Source organism: Microcebus murinus, chromosome 8 (genome assembly GCF_040939455.1).
Source record: "Microcebus murinus isolate Inina chromosome 8, M.murinus_Inina_mat1.0, whole genome shotgun sequence".
Taxonomy (NCBI): Eukaryota; Metazoa; Chordata; class Mammalia; order Primates; family Cheirogaleidae; genus Microcebus; species Microcebus murinus.
Genome location: NC_134111.1, coordinates 14,657,741 through 14,663,740, shown reverse-complemented (window position 1 = coordinate 14,663,740; position 6,000 = coordinate 14,657,741).

Genomic DNA, 6,000 nt, shown 5'->3' with positions numbered 1-6,000 from the left:
GTTCTAAGTGTAGTCTCTGTCTTTTACTTTATATTCTTTAATAGCTACCTTTTATTGAGTGTTTACTAAGAGCCAGGAACTCAACTAGGCACTTTTTAAACTTCTATTTTAAAATAAAACACAGACAGTGAAAAATACACCAAATTATAAAGCAAATATCATTTTAACTGCCACCCATGTCCAAGAATAAAACATTGCTAGCCAGAAGTCTGTATATATGCTCTGTCCTTTTGTCCTCTGAAAATAACCACTGTCCTGACTTTACAGTAATCATTTGCTTGCATTTCTTTATAGTTTACCATTTATGTGTGCATCCTGATCACTATAGGCTAGTCACCAATTTTAGCTCCATTTAATCAACCATCTCCCTCATTGCCACAAACTCCTTTTCATATCCTTAAACTTAATCTTCTGAGAATCTTGGGTCTCTTGTCTTGTTGAGTTTGTCCCATTAGATGATTATATACTCATTAGATGATTATATACTCATGGTGCTGATTTGCATGTTCGTCTTTTCTTTGCATTTCCTGAGAATGGTGGCAGGATCTTGATCAAACTCAGCTTTGATATCTTTGGAAGCACTATAGGTAGGGCTGAGTTCTTTCATCAGGAGGCACATTTATGCATAATGATGATTGTAAAATGGTAATACTCTAATTCTATCCATTATTTTTTATATATTAGCTTGAATAATTTTATAAATAAGGAGATGCTTCATCTACAATTTGGAAACCCATTGGTAGAATTTCATAAAAGGCAGAATTAAGGCTTCTTTTCTTTTTACCTAGTTTTTATGATGGTAAATTGGTTCTCCATCATCTTCAAAAGAGGACCAATTAGGATTTAAATATATCTGATGGATGCCCATCCACTATAATTTTTATCACTATTGAATCTCAGATTTTTCCTTCTTCAGCTGGTGGAGGCTTCTCAAGGTTGATTGCTCCCAAACTACTAGTCTTCAATAGTTTCCATGCTAGTTCAAATCAAAATGGTCCAGATTTATCTGGTATATTTCTTAGATTTAGATTAAGCTATTTCTCTTAGAAAAATCCTGGTTTCTTTTAACACCACAATCTGAGTGCAAGTGATAGTCATTTGTATTAGGATTTCCAGATTTAGCAAATACAAGAGAGACAGTTAAATCTGAATTTCAGATACAAAACAAATCATTTTTGGTATAAGCATATCCCAAATAGTCCGGCTGAGACAACTTAATACTAAAATAAATAAATAAAAATAAAAATAAATTGCTGTTTATCTGAAACTCAAATTTCATTGAACACTCTGTGTTTTATTTTACAACTAATCTCTGCTATGTTAGCCATTATTTCTAGACGGTTTTTAGTTCAGGTCTTCTCAGAAGCAGGTGCAAGAGAGTTATTGGAGGTAACGCCTATGAGGGAAAAAGAGAGGGATGGAAAAAGAAGTGTAACCCTTGGACCATGACACAAGCTTGACTGCTGTGAAGGGCAAAGGTAAAAAAGGAGGGTTAGTTAGATAGAAAGAGTCTCAAGTTGTAGTTCAATTCTAAGGAGTGTTTGGGGATTCTTCATGCCAAAGATATCCATCCAACAGAGGAGTTCCACAAATTCTATGGAGGAGACATCTTCAGTATCCCTGGCACATTCACTCTGTCATTCACTGAGCACAGACTTTGGGAAACACAGCCTCACAGCCTCACTGCTAATGCTGTTGTACACTAAGAATGAGTTAATGATATCAACAAATCAAAATCTCCAATTCAATTTAAGTGTGCATCCTGAAACACTATAGCCTAGTCATCAATTTTTTAAATGAACATCTTCTAATTGTGTCTTCATTTTTACTATAGTGAGAATCTTGGTTCTTTAAAGCCTTGGGGATTGGAGAATTAGAATATCTCACAATTACTTATTTACTTTTTTCAATATTATACACACAGCAGTCTATCTAACTGTACTATTATAATATTGCTACCACCCATTATAACTATTGAAAATATGTTTTTAACATATGACGTCCTTATTCTCCCCCATTATTTTGTTCGCTTATACTAAATCTACACTGTTATAGTGTATAGCTATTATGTAATTTTCCTCACTTAATGCTTGATTTGTCTTAATTCTATAGTAACTAAATATATAACACTCACTCATATAATTATTATGCTTATATTTCTTTAATTCTGTGCTATTCACAGTGGTTATTAGTCACATGTGGTATTGGAGAAGTGAAATATGGCTAGTTTAAATCGGTATGTGTCGTTAAGTATAGAATACAAACTGGATTTTAAAAATGTACTAAAAATGTAAAGTATAGATCATTTTCATATAGATTATATATTGAAATGACAATATTTTTAGTATTTGAGACTAAATAAAATATGCTATTAATTTAAGTTCTTCTGTTACTTTTTACATTTTTTAGTTAGCTACTATAAAATTTAAAATTACATATATGACTTTTATTATATTTCTATTTAATTGTGATGCTCCAGTTATTTTGGTTTTCTGAAACTCATTGCTAGTAGATTTCTCTAGAAAGTCTTAGGAGTACCATATTCCTTGAGTGATTGCATGGCGGTAATAGTCTTTTTATGTCTTTTATACTTGAAGCTCAGTTTTACTAGATATAAAATCATTCCTGGACTTTTCTTTTCTTGAATATCTCAGACAAGTTACTTGAATTTTTTTTGATCTAGGATCAAGTATTGCTGCAGAAAAGTTTAATGATAATCTATTATTAGTCCCTTTTTAAGTCAAGTGTTCTTTCTGCCTACATGTCCAAAGACTCGTTTTTTTCTTTAAGATCTCTCAAATTTACTTGGTATTGATTGTATTGGGTTAATATTATCAAGTACACTATATGATGTTTCAATAAGGTTAAATTGGCTTTTCAATTTTAGTGTGACTGTCTTGAATTATAGTTTGCGGTATTGGGATTTGTCACCCTTGCTTTGTTCTCCCACTGAGGAACTCCCATCACCTATATATTGGATCCTTCTTGCCATCTACAATATGTATTGCATTCTCTTGTAACCTCTGTATTTGTTTCTTTATTTCTTTTTGGTTTTAACATTTTTCTCCTTCTCAACTTGATTTTTCTTAGAGTATTATTTTTGTGCTTGTTTTCTCTTATGTTCCTTCTAGATTAGTCTTTATTTCTCATATAATGTTTATTTCTAATTCTTGAGTTCTATCCCTTTTGGTAATTCTAACTGGTTTTATTTCATGTATTATATGATTTTCTTAATGCCCCTCAGCTCATTGTGAAATAGTATATTACAGTTTTGAAAATATTTTGAGCATGACACTTTTTGGCAGGCTTATTTTGTCAGTAGCAGAAGTTGGCAAACTTCCTATAAGGTTCAAGACAATAAATAGTTTATATTATATAGGCCATATGGTCTCTGTCACAAATATTTAACACTGCTATTTTAGCGTGAAAATAGTCATAGGTAATATGTAAATGAATGAGAGTGACTATGTTCTAATAAAACTTTATTTATAAAAAACAAGAAATAGACTGTAGTTGGCCTGTGGGTTATGATTTGCCTGGTCTATAGGGATATTATCATCTTTTTTCTTCTAGCAACTTTCTTTTTGAGGAAATTTTAGGGTTTGATTTTGATAGTTTTCTGTTGCTCATTTTTGTGTTGATTTAGTTTTTTTTAACTTTTAGATACTTAGAAGTTCAGACAGTCTTTTCAACTTAAAGAATAATTCTTCTCTTATCATCATCCAATGGTAAAAAAAAATGATAGGTCTTGCTTTCTTAGATTTACTGGATCTGTTAATTTTTGTCTGGGTTTTCTCTTTCCTTCATCTCTATTATCTCTGTTCTACTCAATTTTGTCTCCACTTCTAATACTTTCTTCTCAGTATGGGCCCTGTTTTGGAAAGGAGCCCTGGAAGTTCAGTTTCAAGAGTTCACAGGATCTAGACTGCTCCAGCCACCTAAGATTTTAGCATAGGCCTGATAAGATCTATGAAGTGTCTAACATTTCACACTGTTTACAAGCTTACAAGTCAACCTACCAGTTTTATTAATGTTGGCAAAAGGCACAAGACTGTGGGATCTGAGACAGAGAACTTTATTACTCATGGTACAGGAAGCAATATGAACATGAACATATTTTTGTGCATTCTCCTTGTCCTCAAGTCCCATGGAAGGAATGGTTGAGCCCAGATGGGTGTGTTCTCACACAATAGGGTGCAGTATAGAGGAGGACACTTGAGCTTAATGAACCCAAATAATTTCTAATGGGAAGTAAACATGCCTATTCTTTGTTCCAGAGGGAGACGTGATCCTTTTTATACTGGAGAATACAGTAGCATTCTTGCCCTTTGTTCTAGAGGAAGACAATATTCCCTTTTCCCAGGCTAATTGCTGTACAAATATTATTTAAAAGATATTCCGGAACAAAGGGTATTTTCTTACTAATAAGAAATGCAGGAATATGAGAGAACAATGGGAAATTTCCGGCCAACAGGGCCCCTTTTCACTCACTAACAGAATGCATGAAACTTCTCTTAGTTCTACTGAATGTTCTTACGTTGGTCCACTGTGCTTTCTAGTGAATACTTATTGACTATTTTGAGGTTATCTCTTTGAATATTTTGGAATTGTAGGGTCTGTTATTTGCCACACTGTTTACTTCTGCTTTCTCCTACATGATACCAAAGGCACCCAGGCTGCATGGCTTTTGGTATTCAGGGATTTGTAGGGCATCTTGTTAGCTATTAATAGAATTGTTGTATATGTTGTACTCTTAGTTTTGAGATATAATTTTCCATTTAGCCTAAACCCATGCAGGCATCACTGTAGTCTATCTTCCCAAAATAACCCCTTTAAAGAAAGTATAAAAAGCTCGATTTTACTTTTTTTGAAGTCCTCATTTTCAATATCAACTTCACTATGTGTAATATAGTTAGTTATTCTCTAAGATCTTGCAAAGTTGCCTCCCTTTCCCTCCCCCCACACTAAGTGGGACTAAGATGTTCTATTATTTTAAGTGGATGAGCCAATGTTTCTTTTCTTTTGTAGGATTATGTCTTTTCTATTCTTGCTATATTTGTGTTCCCTATCTAACAGCAATTACTCTTACTCTTTTTTCAAATATGTGGTCAAAAACTAGTATACCAGATAAACAAGCTTATGTAATATGTGTTCAGAAGATGTAAAACAAAAAATAATTATGCTCTGAGATTGGGCGTAATCCTAGAAGAGTCTATTGACTTCATGGTGCTCATTGACACCATACAGGCAGCCTATAGGAATTTAAGCTGTTTTTATGACAATAAAACATCTTATTCAACTTCAACATTTTCTCATAATTTTGCTCAGTTTAGCTCATCCTCCTCCAAATTCAGTGTCAGATTTATATCTTAGGGGAGAAATAAAAGAAATTAGGAATGATAGTGCCAATGTAATTATCTCTACTTTCTCCTGTAGCTCTCAGCATTGGAAGCTCAGTATTTTACAGCACATCGTACCTGCTCCTAAGAAGTATTAGGAACTGAAAATTCCAAGATTATCTGGCTTTTACTTAATGTTTTAAAACCGAGCAATAGCTGGTGGGCCCTTGCCCGTATCCAGCACCAGTAGATCAGGGGAATATCAAGATTATATGATTCCTACATGTCATATAAAGAAAAGTGAAATATTCTAAGACAACAGAAAGACAGAGAAAATATATTTTCTCTGGGTGATCTTGTTCAATAAAACAAAGAAAAAAATAGAAGAGTATAGGAGGCTCTGACAGAGTTTCATCTTGAGGGAGTAGAGGGGATGATTTTTTTTCAAAGGCCATCTTCTTTAAGACCTCCTTAGGCAAGGGAATTAATGTAGACCCTTATGCCCCAGCCCCTGCACACACATGAACTAATCCCAGTCCCAACAGGTTTCATGTCCCCCAAGAGTGTACAATTCAGGAGAAAACATAAGATGCCACTTGCAACATCAGTATGCTGAATAAGCTAGTACAAAATAAAGGCAAAATTGTGTGGTGAGGGTATG